Raw genomic sequence first — 24,476 nt, 5'->3', positions numbered from 1 at the left:
GGTGCAAAAATGTTTAGGATTATTGTACCTTCATGATAGTTTGACCTCTTTATCATTTTGGAATGATCTTCATTAATCCTGATGATATTCTTATATTATTACTATAGCTACTTGGCTTTCTTTTAGATTAGTGATTGTGAGGTATACTTTATTTCCTATTCTTTTACTTTTAGTCTATATATAAATTTATATTTAAAGTGGCAGCCCAAATATTGCTTCACAGCCCCAGTGAAATGTGGACAGCATATAGTTGGGTTTTGCTTTTTTAATCCAATCTAACAATCTCTTAATTACTGTGTTTAGACAATTAACATTTAATACTATTGTTATGGTTGGTTTAAAATCCAGCAGATTGGTAGAAGTTTTTGTTTCATCTGTTTTTTATTCTAATTTCTATCTTTTATTCCCAGCTTTTAGAATGATTGGATATATATTTTTATGGTTTCATTTTAACTATAACATTAGCTTCTTATTTATTTCTTTATCACAAGCTACATTCAAATGATATTATACAACTTCATGCAGCATAAGCAACTATACAGAGCAGTATATGTCCTCCTCCTCTTTTGTATTATAGTTGTAATATATTTTATTTTTACATATGCAATAAATCTACAATGTATTGCTATTATTTTTACTTGCACATTCAATTATATTTAGCATGATTAAAAAAAATGTCTGCCCTGTATGCCTTTATTGTGATCATGTATGGAGCTTTTTTTTTTTAAATTGAATGTTTTTGTGTGTTTTTTATATACTAAAGCTTTAATGTACAATTAGAAGGTTCATGATACAGATTCCTCTGATACTTTTCCATTAGTTTTTTCTTTGTATTATAGTTACATTTTAGAAGATATTTTTATTAAAATATAGCTAAAATACAATATTGTATTAGCTTCAGGTGTACCTCATAGTTATTCAACATTTACATACCTAAAGAAGTGATCACCTTGAGAAATCCAGCAACCATCTGACTATCACAATAGTCAAGCTATTACAATATTATTGACTATAGTCTCTATGCTGTATATTACATTCCTATGACTTACTTGTTTTATACCTGGAAATTTGTAACTTTTATTCCCCTTCACCTTTCTCCTCTTTTTAAAAAAATGTTCACTTACAGTTGACACTCAGTATTATTTTATATTAATTTCAGCTGTACAGCATAGTGGTTAGACATTTGTATAATTTAAGAAATGATCCCCCTGAGTAGTGTAGTACTCACCTGGCACTATGCATAATTATTAGCATATTATTAACTATATTTTCTATGCTTTACCTTACATCCCCATATAACTATTTTGCAACTACCATTTTATACTCCTTAATCCCTTCACCTTTTTCACCCTGACCCCCAAACCCCTCCCATCTATCACCCCAACAAATCTATTACTGATATGATACCTCACATAGATATTACAATGTGATTAACTATATTCCTTGTGCTATGCCTTATATCCCCATGATTACTGTATAACAACCAATTTGTACTTCTTAATCCCTTCCCCTTTTTCACTCATCCCAAACCTCCCTGTCATCTGGCAACCATCAAAATGTCTTCTATATGTATGAGTTTGTTTCTGGTTTTGTTTGTTTATTCATTTTGTCCTTTAGATTCCACATATAAGCAGAATCACATTGCATCTGTCTTTCTCTGTCTTACACTCCAATGAGCACAAAACTCTCCAGGTTCATCCATGCCACCACAGATGGCAAGAACCCATTCCCTTCCATGGCCGAGCAATATTCAATTGTATGTATGTACCACTTCCTCTTTATCCACTCTTCCAGTGACAGACACCAAGGCTACCTTCACATCTTGGCCATTGTAAACAATGATACAATGAACATATGGATGCACATGTCCCCTCGAAGTAGCATTTTGGGTTTCTTCAGATAAATACCCTGAAATGGGATTACTGGGTTCTTCTTTGTCTCTTGTTATAACTTTTGTCTCTTTTATCTGATGTAAGTACTGCTACCACAACCTTTTTTGTTTTTCCACTTCCCTTTTCATGAAATACCTTTTCTCATCCCTTCACTTTCAAAATGTGTGTATCTTTCAATCTGAAGTGATTCTGTTGTAGGCAATATTATGTAAGTTTTTTTGTTTGTTTTCTGTTTAGTGAAAAAGTAGTTTACTAGACAAGATAGTATACTTTAAAGAAATAGAAGTGGGTCCGAGCAGTAGAGAATGTCTCAAGGGCCCATTATTAGAAGAGAAATTACATTCCAAAGCGTTTGGAGTGAGCCATACACAAAGGCGAGGCTCAAAAGAAGGGAGGAAGGGGTCAAAAGGAGCCAGGCATCCAAAAAAGAAGGCATCCAAAAAAGGGAGGACTTCCCAGGACTTGGAGTTTTTAATCTTTTTTTTTTTAAGAATGGGCTGCTCCCCTCTGGGCATGAGACCACTTGATTGGGACCTGTGATTGACACAAGGTACTGTGCAGGTGTGAGTGACTGGTCTGATCTAGTTGGGTAATTTGTGTCCATTTGTTTTCCCACTGGGGTAGGTAATTATAAACAAAGGGGAGTTTTGGATGGAAAGGGGATGTCACCCAGGTGGTCACATTCTGTGGGACATGCAGGAATGCAGAGACCCAATGCATGCCTCAAACTGCCTGCCTTGTTTTCCCCTTGAGAAGCTGAGGGACAGGAGGTATTTTCTTCTGTATCTGCTTCCTGCTGGGCAGGGGTGTAGAGCTGTCCCTGCGTATTGGGGGTTCATGGAACTCTCACCCTAGCTGAACTCAGATGAGAGGAAGGGGTCTCGAGATCCACCTGGAAGACTGTTGGTTTCTTTGGTTGTGACTGGCAATCTTGTTGGGGTATTATCTGTATTCCCAAGGCCCCTCCTGGCTGGCTCGCCAAAATATGTTGTCAGAGAGTGGGCCCTTCTTAGCACAATGACCAAGTTCTTTGGCGTCTCAAGCCAGGCTTTACTTTTTTATCCATTCATCCCTCTTACGTCTTCAGAGAACCATTTAATCTATATACATTGAAAGTAATTGTTGATATATGAGTTGTGATCAAACAATGGTGAATGTTTAAATTTAAAAAAATATTAAAGTAAAGGTAAAAAACACATTGCCATTAATCCCCCTCAAAGTACTCCTCACTTTGAACACACGTATCCCATCATTCTTGCCCCTTTTTGAAATAAGGGGATTAATGGCAATGTGTTTCTTACTGTAATAATTTTTTTATTAAACATTCATCATATTGTTTGTTCACACCTCATGTATGAAGATATTGCCATTTTATTATTCATAATTTTGATTTTATTTTCCATCTTAAAGAAGTTCCTGTAAAATTTCTTGTAATATTGGTTTGGTGGTGAGGAACTCCTTTAGCTTTTTCTTGTCTGGGAAGCTCTTTATCTGTCCTTTGATTCTAAATGATAGCTTTGCTGGGTAGAATAATCTTGGTTGTAAATCCTTGTTTTTCATCACATTGAATATTTTGTGCCAATCCCTTCTGGCCTGCAAAGTTTCTGTTGAGAAATCAGCTGACAATCTTATGGGGGCTCTCTTAAAAGTTACTAGTTGCCTTTTTCTTCTGCTTTTAGGATTCTCTGTTTGTCTTTAACCTTTGCCATTCTAATTATATTGTGTCTTGGTTTGAGTTCATCGTGTTTGGGACTCTGCACTTCCTGGACTTGTATGTCTATTTCCTTCACCAGTCAGGAAAGTTTTCAGTCATTATTCTTTCAAATAAGTTCTCATCCTCTGGCTTTCTCTTTTCTCCTAGTACCCCTATGCTGTGAATGTTGTTAGGCTTTATGTTCTTCCAGAGGTCTCTTAAACTATACTCATTTTTTAAAAAAAGTTTTTTATTCTTTTTGCTGTTCTGATTGGGTGTTTTCTGGACCTTGTTTCCCAAATTACTGATTTGATCCTCGGCTTCATCTAGTTTGCTGTAAATCCTTCTAGTGCATTTTTCATTTCAGTTTTTGTACTCTTCACTTCTGACTGGTTCTTTTCTTATGTCCTTTTTGTATGCTTGCTATTTCTCTGTTGAAGTTCTAAGTTTCTTGAGCATCCTCATAACCATTGTTTGAACTCTGTCTCAAATAGGTTGCTCACTCCATTTAGTTTAGTTCTTTTTCTGAAGTTTTCTCCTCTTCTTTCATTTGGGATGTATTTTTTTTGTTGTTGTTGTTGTTTTATTTCCTCAGTTTGGCTACCTCTCTGTTTATTTCTATGTATTAGGTAGATCTGCTATGTCTTCCAGCCTTGGCTGTGTGGCCTCATTTGTAGTACCCTGTGGGGCCATGGCACTGTCCCCTTGGTTACCTGCTCTGGATTCTCCAGGAGTGCCCCTTGTGTGGTTTGTATGTGCCCTCCTGTTATAGTTGAGCCTTGATTGCTGTTGGCATGGCAGTGGGTGTGATTGATCCTTATCCTGACTGGCTGGGGGTTTGGCCACATTTACAGCTTATTGGCTGTTGTGCAGGGGGCTTACCCCATTGAGTGTGATTCACCCTAGTGGGCTCTGGTGCCTGTTGAGACCACCCTTTGTGTGTACCACTTGTGGGGTTAATTGGATGGTTTTCTGCTGTGGTCTGAAGCCAACCTCCAAGTATGTTTGTTCTGGGCTTTGTTGGGAGGAGCTCTGGTGCAGGCCCAGGTCAGCGACTGCCTGGGATTACCTGGTAGGAGCGACAAAGTAATTGTGGTTTTTCGCTGCCTGTACTAAGCCTAGAGACATGTGGGAGAGGCCATGCTATGCACTGAGGACGTCTGCCAATATTACCAGGCCTGCGGACACCCCTGCAAAAGCAAGGACTGCTGTTGTCACCTGCCGGCTCCTTTAAGGTTCAGAGGCTAATAGAGCCTTGTGTGGTTAGCAAGTTGTTTGAGGCAGGGTCTGAGGGAGTTACTTGAGTGGGAAGAATTGTGGTCACCAGATTAACATAAATTCTGGTTTGGTGTCAGTGCTGAGCCTGGAGCTATTCAGCAAAAGTCTCAGAGCACACCAAGGCCAGTGGCTACCCATGGGGGCCTGCCAGACTCTAATAGTTTTCTAAGAAAGAGTGCAATGCAAACAGGGCTGGCTGTTCCTGGAGGAATCACCTCAGGTATTGAGAGAGGTGGATTCAGCAGGGTAGAGCCCAAGAGCTCACCAGACCAATCAGATTCAGATTTGGTCGTGGTGGGGGCGGGCTCAACAAGGGAAAGATGGCGCCTGCCTTCTGGCTGCACAGTAGGAGGAAGCCACATAGGAAAAAATGCCTACTGTCCTCCAGTCCTCCCCTCAAGCCACACACCTCAGTCTTCTCCCCATGTGCCTCTGATAACTCCTGAGTCACCGTCTCTCCACAGGATCCCAAGGTGAGTGCCTGCGAACGAGTGAATCTGTGCACCAGCTGTTTTCCCTTAGCCTTCTGGCCCACCCAGATGGTTGGAATCCACACTGTTTTTCACAGCCAGATATTGTGGGGGCTCCTCTTTCTGGCACCAGTAGTCTAGACTGGGGAGCCTGGTGTGGGGGTGCTGGGGTCTCTCGCTCCTCTGGGGGTAACTTTCATGGCTAACAAATCACTCCTGATTCTCAATCGCCACACAGAGGTTTGGGGCCATTTTGCATCTCCCCCTCTCTTGCCCAGTGTGGCTTCTTCTTTATATATTTAGTCATAGGACTTCTGTTTGGCTAGACTTCAGATGGTTCTCCAGGTTGATTGTTCTATAATTTAGCTGTAATTTTAATGTGTTCACAGAAGGAAGCAGGCACAGTGTTTATCTACTCCACCATCTTGGGTGTCTTTTTTGAGCTCTTTTTTTATTTCAGATTTTTCTCTGATACTATATTCCTTCTGTCTGAAGACTTTTTTTTTTAACTTATCTTATAGTGCAGGTATGCTAGTAATGAATTTCGTAAGCACCGGTTTGTTTAAAAATATTTATTTTTATATAGAAAGTGATTTTTCTGGATATAGTATCCTGGTTTAATTTTTGTTTGTTTGTGTGTTTGTTAATTTGTCTGTTTCAGTACTTTAATGATGTCAGTTCCTTGTCTTCTGGTTTGCATAGTTTTGAGATGAAGTCTACTTTAATACTTGCCTTTAATTCTTAGTCAGTATATATTTCTTTCTTTTTTTTTAATGGCTACCTACAATATTTACTCTTTATTTTTGGTTTTAAGTAGTTTGAATATAATGTCTCCAGTAGTGTTTTATTTTTGTGTTGTTTTTGGTATTTATTTGATTGGAACTTACTGTATATTCTTTACCCTCTCCCTATAGTAGATTTCAATTTCTTATTACTTGGTGCTTCCTAGCATGGTTTTGGGGTGCGGAGACACAGGGGACCAGGGGACCAGATTCCTGTTTCCATGATCCAAATTCAGTGCTAGGCAGGCACTGTGTGCCCATGTTTTTGAAGTTGTGCTTTCCTTTGCCAGGACTCCTTCATGTAGCAGACAAAGCCTGTTGTGTTTCTTTGTTACTTTTGAAGGAGAATGTCCTGATCTCCTCCAGAGTTTGGATAGACTATCAACTGAGGTCCCTTTGAATGAACTGCCGAGAATATTCAAAATATGGAGTAGGGTAGAAACAACAAGGACACATAACATCTTTATATGATCTGGTTTCTTATGACTCAATTCAATGAGTGTGATAAATATATTTTCAGGTACATCATGAACTATATAGCTGGCACATACTTGGTACTCAGAAAACAGTATTAGATGCAAAAAATAAAAAGCAAATAGTTACCAGGAAACTTATTTTTAAAGAAATTTTCCTCTGAGGCTTTAATTTACTAAAGAACACTTTTAATTAAGCATTCTCAATGGTTAAATTATATATGAATCAAATTATATATGAATTTATTAGTTAGCAAAAACATTGAAGTTTTGCAGTCAAACAAACTATAGTGAATTTGAGATGCAAAAAACTTGAAATATAGAATTTGAGATATAGACTATTAAAGGAACAAAATATTACATTATAGATATAAATGAAAACATTGCAGTAATAACTAAGCATAGATACAAGTGTGATTCCAAGATACCAAAGAACTTATACTAGTCAAGAAAAAGGTGTGTTGCCTCTGAATTCTATAGGGGAAACTTCAATATTTTAACTTTTCTGTTAAAGCCTACATGGGGTTAAGGAGCCTCCGTGAGATTTAGTTGTGAGTTATTTCAAAAGCAGTTGTAAAACCAGTCTCCCAGTTAGGAATATGCCTAGACAGATTAAAGACTGGGCAGGGCAAATTTACAGGTTTTAACCTATTAAAACACTTTTAGCAAGGCCCAAACTGCTAAATAATTCATAAACACTATTCTTTCTATAAAAGTAGTGTTTAAGATATTAATTTGTCATAATATTTGTGTCTTCCAGGGTAGACTCCTTACCCATGATTTACCCTAGAAAACTAAAAAAAATCCAAGTAATACAATCTCTTTCCCTACCTTCCTATATCTTCCTATATCTATGTTATCTGTTTATCTATCATCTATCATCTGTCTATCTTTGTACATATTTAATTTTCTTTTAAAGATTTTTATAGTTGTATCATAGTTTCTAAAGATAAGTAATTGACTTCATCATGTTGATCTGACAATTTACCTCAGAATTTAAAGAAACATTTTCACTCAACTGCAAACATATTCATGAGAAATAATATGATTTTAAAATGTATATGTATTTCATTCCCTGAAGAACCATTTATATTAAGCACTTTTAATTTTTTTAATTAAATTTCCAATTTAGCAGTGAAAAAGACTAACAGGCAATTATTAGATGTTTGTGACAGTATATTCATGTTGCCTTTTACAAAACTTTAAAATTATGTCACATTTTTGCCATTCGCAATATAATAGGGAGAGTTTAGAGACTTCCTGTCTTATGTTCAATCCATAGCCATAGAGTAAGAGGTCAGATGAAAGGAGACATATAAGATCCTTTTGTAGCTAAACAATTAAACTTAGGTACCTGGGAAATAAGGACTTAGACTATGTTTTAAAGCCATAAGAGAAAACCATGAGGCTTATAAGAGGGCCATTCCAGGCAAACAGAGCATATTTGAAATCAATGTTTGAAAAGTCTGTCTGTAATTGCTCTGTGGAGGGCATAGTTTTCATGAATGACTTGGAAAAATGTGTATTAAGTAGAATTTAAGCATTCAAATTCTGTTCCTTAGCAGAAATATTAGTGTTACATAAGTAACAAATCCTTACCCTTTAATGTTAAACATTAAAGAGAATGTTAAAGGAATAGATGACTTGGGAAAATGTTTTAAATATGAGTAAAGATGCAGTTCAGATCTGATGTCTACTGGGCAATGTTATTTACCATATCACCCTCATAAACAAGTAGATTTGACAGGTCTGCCTGCCTGAGTGTTTTTTTTTTTTCCTATTCATGTTTATGACTCAGTATGTTACCTGCTGGAACTTGCATTTCAGATAAAAGAAGTTAACCCAGAAGATAAAGAGGATCATTTTATAATTAGTACACATGTAATAACATTGCCTTGCTAGAATCTCTGAAAACCTTGAAAGAAGGAATAATGTGAAGAAAAGCAAGGTTTGCAAAAAGTAAATTTTTGAGTTAAGTATTTAAACTGATAGCTTACTCAACTTAAAAAAGAAACCAGAAAATAGGTTTCCATTCTTGTCAGGGCTAAATTATTCGCTTGTAGTGTAAAAAACTCAAAATACCTAACTTTAGAATCATTTGTTTGCATAATGCTCAACACTTTCATACATGATTTATTTGAGTGCTCATAGATTTTTTTCAATGCATATTTAATGTCTCTCTCTCTTTCTTTTTTTTCTCATACTATGCTATAAACTCCATAAGGGCCCCTAGCAGGGTTCCTGAAACATAGGGGGCTCTCAATAATTATTCACTGAATAAAGTAATAAATGAATGAATGAATGGGGAATGTGTTTCTTCCTCTAATCATAAGTTGACAAACTTTTTCTATAAAGTCCCATAAAATAAATAGTTTTAGATTTATAGGCCACCTAAGTTCTCTTTGCACTTATTCTCGGTTGATGAATTTAAACATAAAATATAAAACTATTCTTGAGGGTTGTGCCAAAAATAGTTACAGGTGAGAATTAGCCCATAGGCCATAGTTTGGAGATCACTACTCTTTATATTAATTGGATCTTAATTTTATCTCTAAGATCCCTCCTAGTTTTCTCAGTTTCCTTTCAGTGGTGTATTAGAACTGGTCCTTACCAGCTCAATAGATGAAAGGGTTAACATGGCAGATAAGGCTTCTGTTTGTGTACATGCATGTGAGTGTGTGTGCACATGTGTATATATGTTTGATGAGCCTGTTTATCAGCATACTCTGTTTAAGTTAAAAAAAAAGCAGGATTTTATTTAGGGTTGTCAGATTAAATTCAAGCATCCCAGTTAAATTTGAAGTTCAGTTAAAAAAAAATTTTCTTTTTTTTCAGTTTAAGTATTTTTGTTCCATGTTAATTTTGGGACATATTTATATTGAACATTATTATTTTTTGTTTGTTTGAAATTCAAATTTAACTAGGAACAGTTCTTTTTGTTTGTTTGTTTTAATTTGATAAATCTGCAACTGTACCTGCATTAATTGGAAATCTTGTGAAGAATAGCAAAGAACTAAGAAGTATGTTCATCATATACAAAAATGACCTTTAGAAAATAGAAATATTTTGTCTATTTTTTCATAATACCTGTGTTATTTTCTTATTATTAAAGTAATAGCAATTAAAAAAACCAATATATAAGATAAGCCCTGTTATTCTATGCTACCTCATTCATGCTGTTTATTTAGTTTATATAATTTTTACTATTACAATAAAAATTTAGGATTTATGATGTTCCAAGCACTAGGTTATGTGCTTTACAAACATTTTCCTCATTTAATATGCACAAAACCCTCCATTATATGGATGAGAAAACTAAATATCTGGGTGTTAAAAATAAAATATCAATAAAAGTTTAAGGAAAAATAATTTTATGATTAAGTGATGGAATTGCTATTTCTTCTTCATCTTTTTATATGTACATTTATCAAGACCCAATAGCCAGAAATTCAACAAAGCTTTCTATTACTGTCCTTTGCCCATCGAGGAATCATTTCTCTCTTGGGAACATTCCTAGACTGTTATCTTTATATGCTTTTCTCTCTGATGATGTTTACCAATTTATCCAGTGCTTCTTTAGGAGAACACTGCTGTCTTATTTATATTGTAATGCCCCAACAGTAGTTAGCACAGTCTCTTATATGGGTTTAAAAGTATGTTTGGTGAATAATTCATTAGCATTGAATAATTTATAATTATAGATTAATAATTAATGATATGATAACCTAGTGTATGTGTTGAATGAATGCAAAGGGTGTGACTCTTTTATATGAAAATCTTTTGTTTTGAAACTAAGTTTATAGAAAGATATTTAAAACTCCAAAAGACGTGACTTTTATAAGTTGGCAAACAGGGACGTAGGCACTGAAAAATCAGAGGAATGACAAGAATAAAATGGCCCTGATTTCCTGTAGTGTATATTTTTCAGAGGAAGACAAACCGACAGATATAATATTTCCAGTGGTGGTAAATGCAGTGAAGAAATATAAAGCAAGATTAGTGGATAAAAAATGATTGTGGGGAATTGATCTTCTATATGAGAAATTTTTAAAAAAGGAAATAAGGTGATGTATGAACCAAGATTTAAAGAAATAAGAAACCAGGCATTCAGCTATGTAAGAAAAGAGCATCCCAGGCAGAAGGAGCATCTAGTGCAAAACCCTGAGCAGATGTGTCCTCGGGGTATTGGAGGGAGAGCCTTGGGATTAGTGACACTTATGCAGCCTCCAAACCCTCACTCTGGTGCTGCTGCTTGGAGACTATTCTCTAGAGGGGCAAGAGTGAAAGCAGGGAGAATAACTAGGAAGCTACTGTTAAATCCAGGCAGGAAGTGATACCACCTTGGATTATGGAAGAGGCAGGAGCGTTAGGGAGCCGAAGGTGGATTCAGGATACAGTTGAGAACAGTTGCCAACAATTTGCTCATGGTTTGGACGTGGAGTATTAAGGAAAGAAAGGGGCCAAGAATGATGCCAAGTCTAATTATCTGGAGAAATGTGGTTACCATTTAATGATCATGGAAAGACAGGAGAAGAAGCACATTTAGGGCTGGGCAAATTTGGATTTATGAAACTTGAGGTACTAATTGGTGATGTAGGTAAAAATTTGCTTATACACCAAAGGAGGTTAGAACCCGTTTGTTTATGACTTTCTTACAAAGTTAAGAAGTCAGTTTGATAAAAGAATATGGTTTAGAGAAGTTGAGGCTGGAAATATAAAGTTGTGATTCATTGATTGTAGCTGATAGTCAAAGTCATGGAACAGGATGAGGTCACCTGGGCAGTGAATATACAGAAGGACCAAACACCACGACACTCTAATGTTATGATGTATGAGATCAAGTATAATCCAACAAAGGAGAATAATGAGGAGTCACTAGTAAAGTAGGAATAAAAGCACGAGTGTGGTATTAACTAGAAACTAGTTAAGAAAAGGCTTGGAAGTGGGGGAGGCGGTGTGATCAATGCTGTCAGATTCTGCTGCCGAGTTGAGTAATGTAAGGACAGAAAAGTGATTACTTGATTTGGAAACATGAAGGTGACCCAGCAGTACTGCTGGATAATTGGAGATTTTCATTAAGGGGAGTGAGGGGGAGGCAGGGGTTAAATAGTCAAAGAACACATCCACTAGATCCCCTGGTTCTGTGGGAGAAAAATTATGGAGACAGGAATAGCAGCAGGTATATGGATCTCTGATGCACATTCATTCTAATGTTACCCCTAGGTGTCTAGCAGGAACAAACATCAGCTTTCAAGTGAGGGAGCCTACCTGTTGGCTTTAAGGAAGCTCTAGCTCTTCTGATATGAACAAGGACAGGACACAGCAAACATACATTTTGGAAGAACCTTGGCTGCAATCTAAATATGCTAACTCATCTGTAATGGCTGGGAGTAGCACCATCTTTTTTCCTGGGGTGACCAGTGGGGTGGAGTCCAAGCCTTGAGCTCCTAGCTGTGTAATGTACAAAGCTGGCAGCAAGATTCCCCACATAAGAATGCATGGTTGGAAAACCATCAGACCCCTCTCTGTCATGATTAGGTAAACTGAGTATCACCTTTGAGGTTGTCCAGGATTGAATGGCTTATTCATTGAGCTCTGTGCAGTTTTCATGGAATTTTGCAAAATGCCTGCTCTTTTCCTAAGTGATCAGTCTGCAGGAGGTGAATCTGAGACAGGTTAACTCTTCTCTCTCAAGATGGCACAAAAACAAATTAAATGGATTAAAGAGAGAAGGGAGGTAAGACAATGTAGTTAAAGAGTATAGATAGCACTTAACAATATAAAATTATGTGAAAAAAACAAAGTTTGATAGAAAGGTCATAGATTTGGGCAGCATCCACTATCATTAAAATGTTAGATCAGTTATGAATGTGGGCAAAAATTTTAATCTCTTTCATCCTTAGTTTCCTCAGATTTTCTCTCTGTCCATGCTTGCATTGTACTATAATTTATAATCATGTACCATTTCAAAACTAAGTTAATATTAGAGGTAGTAATAATAATAATACCTTTATGACTTGTATATTTTATTATATTTTGCCGAAGAAGTCCTACATGAGATTGATAAATTAATTACTATTTTAGTAATAATAATATAATAATAATAATAATAATAATAATAAGAAGAAGAAGAAGAAGAAGAAGAAGGAGAAGAAGAAGGAGAAAAAGAAAAAATAGCATTATGATATCTCAGTTTGTAAGAAAAAAATAATAATGTAAGCACATGCATAAGCCAAAGGCTGGAAAGTACAACTGTACTTTTTTTTTTTAAGATTTTATTGGGGAATTGGGGGAGGGGAATAGACAAGTTGCTTTTGTTTTGTTCTTCAGTCTAGTTGTAGAGGACATTGCTTCACTGGCCCAAGTTGGCACCATCATTGCGCTCTTCCTGGGTGAGGCAGATCAGTCGCCAGCCTCTGGACAGCCGCTCACAGCAGCTGGTGGCCGCTCACGCTGGCTGCTGGCTATACACAGTAGCCCGTGGCAACTCACTGCAGCAGGGGCTGCAGCCTACACCGTCGCCGGTGACCCATGGCAGGCCAGCCCCAGGTCGAGCTGCCTTTCACCATCTTAGCTGCAGAGGGCAGTGTCACTGGCCCTCATATGTGGGATCCAAACTGAGGCCCTCTGGCATCCCAAGCCAGTTCTTAACCAACATGCCACTCGGCCGGCCCACAACCGTACTGTAAAACATAGGAAATATGTTCCTTTAAACAATTCTCATTGTAAAATAATATATTTTAAAAGACAACAATTATTAAGTAAACTCATTCATAAATTTAATTGTGACACTTTGTTTCCAGACCGTAGTATATGACCTTTATTTAAGACATTGTAAAACAAGAAGGAGGCAGAGAGTAGAAGTAATAACCATGTGTAAGCCCTACTGTGTGTCCGGGCAACTGTTAAATTAATTTAATGAAATTACTAGTCCAGGCATGTTTATAATTAATTTGACCTAGCTTTGTCATTGTATAACTCTGTCTTTGTGCTGTTGAAAAGAAACAAGATTCCTTGATTAATTGCTAATATAAAAATCATAATTGCTTTCACTTATTTATTTTTTGCTCCATTGTCTCCTCGTGGTTTCCCTCCTGCTCAATGACTTCTCAGCCTCTTAGAATCATTTGTGTAGATATTACATTGAATCATTTATTAAATTGTGTTTTTAAACTTTCAAAATATGCTCATTAGTGCTAAATTTATTTCACTCAGCAAAACTAATTGGCAGTAATATTAAAATAAAATAAACATTGAGTGTGAGTTATGGCAATTTGGAAATTCATAAAAGTGCAATTTTCTATCCTTTTGTTTCTCGGAGGCTGTACATTAAATTCTTAAAGCAGATTGTTGCTAACACTCATAAAACTGGGGTTGGGGGCAGGAAAAGCGATGTAAGCATTACTCTAGGAAGGCAGGAATTTGCAACAACTAGTACTGAGAGCTAGAAAACCAGGTGGCAGTGCTATTAACCCACCTTCAGCTTGTCCCTTGATATGGCTGGGCATCACTTTCCATGGAGAACACATTTCTTTAACTTTCTGTTCAGTAGAGTATAAGCCAACACATTAAAAACATAACCTGGAGCACCGGGAAAGAGGTATTGGATGTTGAAAGGGAGGATTTAGTTCAGATGTTAGTGGTACTGTGGATGCACTCTGTCTAAAATCCATCATCTTCTTAAAGTCAGTCAAGTATTAGTAGATTCTCCCTTATGCCTGTGCAGGTCATTCTACTTTCAGAATAATTTAATAGTCCACCCAACTGTACTTCTATTTAGGAATCAAAGTGTGTCAGAAGACAGGTTTATGGAATGTTTGTTCTCCTTGAAAGGGGAAACTGATACCTGACAACAAGTGTTTCACTTGTTAAGCTCAGCAAATGAATTCTATTTGTTTAATATTGGATAAAATGTTACATCATCTGACAAACTTTTCTTAAAGAACTGTTAAGTATAACAAATTTGGGGGGGCACTTGCAAGGTATATCTCATTTTATCTGTAATAAACATATTAGTAGACCTATTAGATGATAGAAAGCAAACATTGCAAGAGCAGAACTGGGTGCGTATATGTTTGAATTGGAGATATGGAACTTGGGTTGACCTTTATGTGTTTCTACACTCTAGTGACAAAGACATTGAATTATTATAACAATTAAGGGATACAAGCTCTATCTAGTCATTTCTCCTTTTTATTCTTGCTTTGTGATCTCTAATCCTACTTGACCTTACTTAACCCAGGGTAGGAGAAGGAGTAGAAGGAAAGAATTCTCAGAGAGGTATAGGTTAAAGGTATTGCCTTGTTTAAAATATTTTAAATAAACTGGTGGACAGAAGACTTGCAGTTGGTCTTTAAATTTTGTTCTTTATGATTTTGAGAGTCATATAAATTATCTGAAGTAAATATGTTTATCTTTAGAAAATAAAAATTATTAAAATAATAAATAATTATAAAATTAATAACATGCATTGAAAATGTTAAATAAAACATACATATTTTTCAGTCTTTGTTTTTACTGCCATGCAGTAAGAATAAATTACTTCTCAGATGGAATCGCTATTTACTCTTCATTTCCAAAGAGAGCTGTTTGATGTCATCTCTGTAGACAAATAAGAATATCTATCTCTGTTTTCTCTGTAAAATGTTATAGTTTAATATGCTAATTTATACTAAAAGTAAAGACAAATGATTTAGGCAACTCAAATCAGTTTTCATGCATACTTTTTGTTTTTTTTTCTCTCTGGATAAATATAAGCTAATCTAGGGCATGGTCGTACTATGCATTTCATTTGTTTTCACCATAGCATATAAAGATCTAGGCAGATAATGACTTATTTATGTACAGTGTATAATTAAAATGTGTAGAGACATTATTAATTAATTAATTAACTCAATAAGCATTTATGGAGAACTGTGAGACTAATACTGCCCCACACAGGGCATCCTCCCTCTGATTTATCTTACAAGTACTCAATAAATATTTGCTGATGGACAGAAAAAAGAGGAAATGAGTTCATCTGTGTGCATATTAAAGCCTAGCCAGGTACCCCACAGGCAATTGAGGAACCTTAGCTGTTGTTATTGTCCTCAGGGTGACGTCCCTGAAATCACACAGCTGCTAAGTGGCAGAGGTGTGTGGCTGCATTCCTCAAGTTCTCTTCTGCCATAATATATACAAAGCATACATAAAGAAATCTGCTGATCTAAACCCTGCTCATCTATGGTTCTGCTATGGCTCTTATCTTAGAATCAGGCCTCCCAAATCCATATGCATGGAGAGAAATACAGCACTTACTCCTCTCTATCCAAAGAGCTCAACAAAGTGTCAGGCTACATGTTATGGGGTTCCTCTTGCCTTTTTTATGACATTTCATCAGTGAGGCATCGATTTTCATCATGTCTAATTATTTATCAAGAAAGAAATCTGTGTTAAATGTCTGATTTTAACATTATTCTTAGGAATTTCAACATATTACCATTCTGTGGTACTTGGGCGCTGTCCAGCACTTAGCGGATGCATTATGTTTTATTTTTTACATTTCATCTGCTCACTTTATTTTGAGCTCCTTGAGGGCAGGGATCCTGTTTTCTTTTTAAATCTCAGTATCAATAATGCTTTGCCTGGTATCTGGCACTATTTATTCAATGAAGCCATCACACATTTATCACAAATAGCATTGCAAAAGCCGCCTTATCCATGCTTACTGAAATTGCTCATGTGAAGCTGGATGTGTGGCATTGAATGTTTTGGCAGCTACAGTTAGGAGAAATGTTTAATAATGCCACCAAGGAAGCATCATGGACCCAGTGGTTTCAAATATTTGGAGGGAATATCTGAAATATCTCCAAGTCTTTTTCAACTTGAAAAGTGTTTACCCTTCATTAAATATTGGACAGATCTTAAAACAGTTTCCAAAATCACAGGGCCACTCCAAAAAAAAAAAAAGATAAGACAGAAGAACACAGAGCGAAGAAGCAAAGAAATAGAGAATTAAAAGCGATGTGATTCCCATGGACATAAGAGATAGCCATTTCCCCACACACACACTCTTTGTTCTTTCCTTGTAGAAAGCTCCCATTGAAGATAAAAGATCTGAATACATATCTAAGTTAACTCAAATCTGAGCAATAGTTTTAGGAAAAATAGAGCTCAGTTGTGTTCAATTAACATTTATTGAACCTCTAGCATATGTTGGGTTCTGTGCAGTGGGTATAGTGGCCAACAAAGACGTCTCTAATATAATGACACTTCCACTATTTATTTGGGAATTAAGGTATGTAAGATAAGTATATTCCATGCTGTCATTAGCAGTCAAGGGTAAAACAGATTATCATATGTTTTTATGGGAAAATGGGATTGCTGTATTAATTTTCAGTTACTGCAGATAGAAAGCCTTATAATGTATCTGTGATTGGTGTAAAAGAATTCAGAAAGGAAAGAAACCATCTGAAAATAGATGTGATGGGGCATGGAACACTACATCAGAGCAATAAATGAAGCTGAACCAACATGACCCCCCCAAAAAAACCCCACAAATAGTTATGTTGGCTTTGACACATATAGCTGTATCTTAAGTGGGGGGTAATCTGAATTCGGTTCTATAAACACAATTTATATTATTTGTACATTATCTTCAAACTAAAGGCTTGATAAATATATGTACCTTATTGTGTGATGTTGTCAAAGTCATTCTCAATTAATATAAACTTAGTAACTGTATATAAACCAGATAGTTATTATTAAATATTAATATTTCTGACATGCTGGCATCAAAATTGTAGTACCTAAAGTAAGCAAAGTAGATAAACAGGACACTCAACAGAAGAATAAAATGGTTGACAACAGTAGTTGTGCATCCAAGTTACCAGAAGATTTTTTTAAGAGAGAGCAATCAATGCCTGGGTACCAATCCTGACCTATCCTTGGAAATCTTGGTTCATTGACCTAAGATGCACCCTCACAGCTTTTCAAAAGCTTCTTCAAGTGACACTGATGCACATGTAAATTTCAAACCCTCTGAAATATGTCTGTCTTATAAGGGATAATTTCTGTGCTTATGTCCCATGTTACCCTTTGAAATAAAAAATACAAATATAGGGAACTTAGTTTTACCTATTTAGATGAAAAGATACCTTCATGGGAGGCATCTTTTTTTAAGTACATACTGCTATTTACAAATATATATATTTCTTAAATTAAGTCCATTATTATTTCTTCTAAGAAACACTTCATTAGCTTTGCCTTCAGGTTACTCTAGGGAAAAAAAATGATGAACTCTCATTTACTTAAAATTATCTGTACTTCTTTTGGAACCAGGTACACCCACGATTTCTGGTTCATATTTCCGTGGCGATGCTATCAAGCATATTTCACCTCACTGTTGTTACCTTTTTAAAATCCCAGAAATGCTTTCTGAATCATATTTTCTAGTTCATCCAAGTCCTACATGTTTTGCTGGGGGAAGGGCTATTCAAAGCATTGTAGTCTTCAGCTTTTCTATAAGGAAGAGAAGATTCTTCTCTTTATTTTTATATCAGTCCCTGCACTATATGTGCAACATAACCAGGGATAGGACCAGAGATCAAATGATGCATGTGGGGGGGAAATCTTACAGTCGAACAATAATTTGCTGATGTTGTTGTTAGCAATAATAATGCTACCGAAAAATGACACGTACACATTAGGTCAAACTTTTCACTAATTAAGATGGCTTGAGCAGTTAAAAATCTATGAGGTTTTACTATAATTGACAATGTTCAGCAGTGGCAATTAAACTCAGTCATTCCAAAGAAACTCGAGTGACCGAAGTTCAATTAAACTGTAAAAGAAAGGAAAGAAAGGGTGTTTAGCCAGTTCTGAAGCCGTTCTCTAGTGTGGTGAGTAAAAAGCCCCTCAGAGCCGTTGCAAGTGAAAATGATAGGAGCTCAGTGGCAAAGTTTTACCCCAGAAGTAAGGCTTCGATTCATTTTTGCTCTAAGGATGATAGAATAAGCCAATTTGTTTTTAATGATGAGATGCCAAGAATAGTTAAAGGAAAAAATAGGTCATAATTCTACCTTGTTAAAGATATAGTGTTAGACTACCTCCTAATTAGCCCGTGACATTTTCTTAAAGGCAAGCGATGCATCTGGGCATAGAAGTGCCCAATTGTACCACATAACTTTGAAGTGTATTTTGGGCCAAGCTACTCTTCTCATTAATGAAGCATTTAATACACCTTTCTACTTGGAAAGGCCACAGGGTTTGGGAATGATTGCTTTTCTCCTGACCTTGTTCCCTTCAAAACCGCCTTCTGTAATCATTTTTACTTTCTTTCCCCTTTCCTAGCATTTTTTTCCATCTTAAAATGTATCTTTTGGTACATAACCAATTGTAGTTAAAATTCTAAGGCTCATAATTGTTAAATGAAGAAATCTTATTGTTAAAACATAAGGCTCACTTCTGTTAACTGATAATCAAAGTAGTAGCCCCCTCAAATTGACTACATTAGCCACATGTGGACTATATGGCTAGTCCTTATCAATTTACTACAAAGAGATCTTTGGAAATTTGCTAGGTATAACATACACCAGTTAAATTGTACCAAAACTTTGATTTTATTTAAGTCAAAGAAAGCAGATTCTAGATTATTTAGTAAAAGAACAGATTGTGAAGCTATCTCACAGAAAACAGTGTTACCCTGGAACAAAGATGAGAGACTGCTTCCTTAGGATGCCAAACATCACAACATCTGTTTAATTCAAGGGAGGACGACATTCTGGTAGAATTATAAATATGTAATTTTGCAGGGAAAAAAAAGAGTTAACAGAGAGATTGCTTAGAGATGAACGTACATGTCAGTGAGTTAGCAATGGTTAAAAATGGTGTTCTATAGAAATTAGTATTTGCCACTTCTTTTTCATATTGTATATAAGGGAAGGTTTACTAATACAACCATTGCATGCAACACGAATGATTATGAACTCAATAAACTAAATCTTCCATGGCCCTTTTCTTGCTACTGAAAATGGCAAAGTAATTTACCATTTTGGAGCCAATTTAAGAATCTCAGTTAAGTTCTTCTGGTGTATGTAATAATGGTCATTGCACTGAAGACATAAACTAATAAAGTAACAATAGCCTCATTTGTGAACCTTCTGTGCCTCTAGCTCGGAATGGGAAAATCCATACAGTATATCATTTAATAAGAGTAACAATTATACAAAGAAATATCATTCCTACTATAAAAGTTAAGATAATCTAAATGACAGCAGGACAATTAATAAGTAATAAGCATAACTAGGATACAGACACAGGTGTCTTTAGTTCCCAAGTTATCACTTTGTCCCATACATCCTTTTTATGGGTCCCTGTTTCTATTACCTTACTTTCATGTTAAAATTCTATTGTGATAGTGCCTCCATATCAGATCTTTAATGTAAAGGCAAAACGTAATGAATTCCTTATTGCTAGAACAAAGTCAGGTCTTCACTTTGACTCAGTGTCTAAGCTCAAAGGGAAACCTTGGTCATCCTACAGGGGAATTATTTTGTTTTGTTTTGTGGTAAGAATGCGTAATATGAGATCTGCCCTCTTAAGGATTTTTAAAGTTCACAGTCCAGTAGTGTAACTATAGGCACAGCGGTGTACTGAGTCCCTACATTTCAGCTCCCTCTGGGACTCAGGACATAGCTATTCATTGCAGGAGCTGAATGGCCAATTGACATTTTGGTTCTATGTTCAATCCGTATCTATTACATATCTTCCCTACTACTAGGATAGATGACGTAAATCACTTTTCTCTCTGCTCGAGTTCCATCAAACAAGGAATCAGTTACACCTTTTCAACAACCCTCAAGACTCTATCACAGGGGTTGGCAAACTTTTGAGATGTAAGAGTCAATCCTGTCCCTCACAACAATTTAAAAATTATTTGAGAGCCATAAAATGAATGAATTCACCATTATGTGAATAATATCATTTAAAATTTTATAAATTAAACTATGATAGTTTTATTTTCATTGTCAGTTTTACTTCAGAGTCACATGTATGTACCCAAAGAGCCACATGTGGCTCGCGGCCCGCAGTTTGTTGACCGCTGCTCTAGCATATCTGAACTGATACTTGCTGGCAGGTAAGAAAAGAGGATAGCTCAGCCCATCCTATTAGTCCCACATGGGTTGTGAGAGTCCTGAGGTTGGGTGTTATAGTCCTCAGCATGCACAGGGAAAAGACAGCTCACGATGAAGTCTTTCTTATCTTTTGCGATTGGAATATAATATAGGGCATGGTTTCAAATTCTTGTAAAATATAACGATAGCAACTAACATTATTGAATATGTACCATGTGCCAGACACTCCTGTATGTAATTAATATATATATATATATATATATATATATACATATATATATATATATATATATATATATATATATATATATATATATATATATATATTGATTCATTTGTTCTTAATGACAACCCTAATCGGTGCTATTATCACTATGTCCATTTTGTAGATGAGGAAGCTGGGACCATGTGAGGTTAAGGGACATGACCAGGTGACACAATGAATTAAGAAGCTGGCTGAGGTTCCAATCCAGTCCATCTAGCCCAGGAGTTCCTGCTTTGGGCCATTAGTCTACATTGTCTACCTCCTAGATATCGGATTCACAGTGTTTGCCAAGACAAGTCCCTACTTCACAAGATAAAGTTGAGGTTGATAGGATTTAAATAAAAATAAAACACATTTAAGAATTTCATTTTTGACAGAGTGACCTACCAGTGTTTTTATTTTCTAGTGTCATTTGCAGGTGTTAATGGGTGTTGATGTGAGTTGCTATGCCACTAATTCAGAACAATTAACTTTGATTACTAAATCAATTTGAAACCTTGAAACGAAATTTTGACAAAAATCTTCAAATAGCATATCGTTTGTATTTTTAGTGAAGTACAGTGAAATTCATGATAGGATCAGTGGGCACAAACAAATAAGATTGCCTGTGTGGGAACTGTGGTGCATTCCTCAAATATTCGATTGCTCTATATTCTCTAAGACTATCAGTAAGTGCACAAAATAAATACAAAACCTTTTCCTAAATGCAAGGAAAAGATTGGATGAATGATTTTACTGATGTAAATTAGACCTGATATAATATATACACTAACCAACTTAGTTTTTGGATGTCACAGTGTGGTATGCAGGGAGGAGGAGATATTTTTAAATAAAGTAACTGATTGGAATTCTTAAGCTAGTACTATAATTTGCTAGTTATTTGATATAAGGAAATTTGCTGAACTTTCTGTTCCTCCATTTTTCTCATCTATAAAATAGGAATGCACATAGTTATCAGGACTATATAAAGATAAAATAAACAACTTGATATTCATTTAATAATAGTTCCACAAATTCAAAAGTGGATTTACAGTTTCACAAAAAAATCTGCTGTATAATGTTACTATTATCATTAAAATAACTAGTAATATTGCACTAAGTAATCAATCTAGAATAATGATTTTTCCCCCTAAACATTCTAAAGCTAATATCATTTTGTCATTTTAGTGATGCTTTATGCTGTCTTTTTCCTGTGCACTCAGGTCATCTCCCATACATCCTATGAATTTTGGTGTAATGCATGACAAGGAAAAAAGGAAAGCATATTTCATTAACCCTGAAATTCATCACTATATGCATAGTACTGGATCAAGTATCATTGGTACTAGCAGACATATTACTTATTGTTTCTGTCCACAAGGAACTTATTACTAAGTTGGGAAGAAAATTTTTCATGAAGAGTTAATGAACATGATAACATACAATAAAATTTTAATTGAGTGGGCAAACTGGGGAATTACATTGCATGTAATAATACAAGAATTAAATTTTATTCATATTACATTTAATATAAGATAAAGGTCGGTGACAGATTTTAATTATCTAGAGAACACCTAATGCAGTTTTAACATAGATGCCTTCTTCAGTAAGTTTTAAAGTGTCAAGAGACATGGCTATGTGAATGGAAACTTTTGATGCCCCCACTGCTGTTAATTTGACCATCATTAGTGAAATGAATTTGTATACCAGTCAAACTTTGCTGAAAATACTAGTGGTTGAGTTAGAATAGTCATGGTGGTCATTATTAGAACCTGCAAGAAATATGTGTCCTTGGATGTTATTGAGTAAAGATAATAAGTATTTGATTTTCTTTAAAAGCTTTATTTTCAGAATCAAGTCATGAGTGTATTCCAGACTGGGTCAATCACTTGCCCATATGCTCTCAAACCCATTTCCCTTTCTGTTCCCTCACCCAGTGGTTTCTGATTACTTTCTACTAATGTAGGCACTGGCAGGAGATGGAAGGTAAGAGAATGGGGGAAACCTGAGTAGAACAAAGTCTGTTTTGGTGCTGATTTGGCAGTATCTGCTTTCTCTTATAATTCAATTACCTACTGGGTGGCCCATCTCTCTTTTCAGTTCTTGCATGATGGTCCTAGCACTTAGTTTCTAGTAGCAATATCCTGTCTTCGTCTTTGTAGCTGCCGAGCTGAGGGTACTTTCTATACTCGTTTTTGTTTGGGTGGACTCATCTTCCTGTGTTCAGCTTTTCCAATACATTGGTATCTAGTTCAACACACTGAATATTCTGTGGAATTACCTGGGCTCTTTCTTCCTGGATGGACCTTGAGTACTACAGGGATTCAAACGGACTTTTTTTTTTTCTGATGGAGTAATTAGTGTAGGGTGACTACACTTTCACATCCATCGCACCTCCCAGGCCATGGGTGGGCTACCACACCTGTTACGCCATTGCTCGGCAGAGTTGCTTGTACTTACCAGGTGGTAGAGGCAGCATAGTCAGCCTCTCTCCATGATCCATTTGTGTCACTCTTGCAGCTCCAGATTTGGGAGATGGGATGAACTTGCCTAACAGAAAAGATAATTCTTCAACATAGGAAAATGATGAGCTGAACGTCCTCAGGTTAGATCTCTAAACAAACTCACAGTTTCTGTTGTAACTTCAAAGACATCATCAAACACTGAAAATGTAGGGTGACGGGGTGAAAAATGGCAGATTAGGAGTCAAACTGAACTTGATTAGAGTTTTATTTCCACCATTAACCAGCTGTATGACCTAGGGTGATGGAGAGAGAGACAGGTAAAGATTGTTAGGAAAGGATCCTCAATTGAAAAGATACATAAAGTATTCATTAATATGAGACAAAAACAAAACAAAATGATGATGCACACTTTATCAGTGTGGTGAATTCATAGAAAAGTTTTCTCTTTAATTCCTAAATTATTTTTAATGTTATTTTGTGACTTTTTCTAAGAATAGTAATTTATTTTAAAGGATTTTATTCTTTTTTGAGGTTTGCTAGCTAAAGAAAAGCTTTTTGATGGGAAAAGGAAGGAAGAACAGGGAAAGAGGGAACTTTCAGAACCATAGTTTTCCAGAAAAGGCAGGGCTGGCTGAGTTTTGTGTTATTATGAGACAAGAAGCATTGATGCTATTACTAAAGAGGTGAAAAGAAAAAAGACAGTATGAGGCCTAGTAAGACATGAAAGGACAAGCTAAAGCCATTTGCTCTTGGTCTGTCCTTCATATGCCCAGTCAATAGGTTAGAAATCATCAGTAACAAAATTACTTGTTATTTCTATAAATGAAGCATACTGTGGTAGTTGATCTTCTGGGTCTGCCCACTCTCACGCCACCCTTGGAGTGTACTGTATTGCTCCCTTTCTTTTAATAAACCCACTGCTTGCTTGTCAGAAAGAAAGAGAAAGAAAGAAAGACAGGGGGGGAGGGAGGGGGAGAGAGAGAGAGAGAGAAAGAGAGAGAGAGAGAGAGAGAGAGAGAGAGAGAAAGAAAGAGAAAAGAAAGAAAAGAAAAGAAAGAAAGAAAA

At 36.0% G+C, this 24,476-nt stretch overlaps 1 protein-coding gene across 4 annotated transcripts in view; it reads left to right on the top strand.

Annotated features, from left to right (window-relative positions):
• LRRTM4 (leucine rich repeat transmembrane neuronal 4) overlaps window positions 1-24,476 on the top strand; it is a 719,031-nt gene that overhangs the window by 266,830 nt on the left and 427,725 nt on the right. The window contains exon 3 of one of the 4 annotated variants that reach the window (XR_002126148.1): window positions 23,467-23,551. The exons of the other annotated variants lie outside the window; for them this stretch is intronic. The gene's annotated coding sequence lies outside the window, so the exon portion shown is untranslated. The remainder of the gene's footprint in view (window positions 1-23,466; window positions 23,552-24,476) is intronic. 4 annotated transcript variants of the gene reach the window in all.

The sequence above is a fragment of the Hipposideros armiger genome, unplaced genomic scaffold (assembly GCF_001890085.2).
Source record: "Hipposideros armiger isolate ML-2016 unplaced genomic scaffold, ASM189008v1 scaffold_359, whole genome shotgun sequence".
Classification (NCBI taxonomy): domain Eukaryota; kingdom Metazoa; phylum Chordata; class Mammalia; order Chiroptera; family Hipposideridae; genus Hipposideros; species Hipposideros armiger.
The sequence above is the reverse complement of the archived record's forward strand: the minus strand, read 5'-3'. Positions and strand labels throughout refer to the sequence as shown.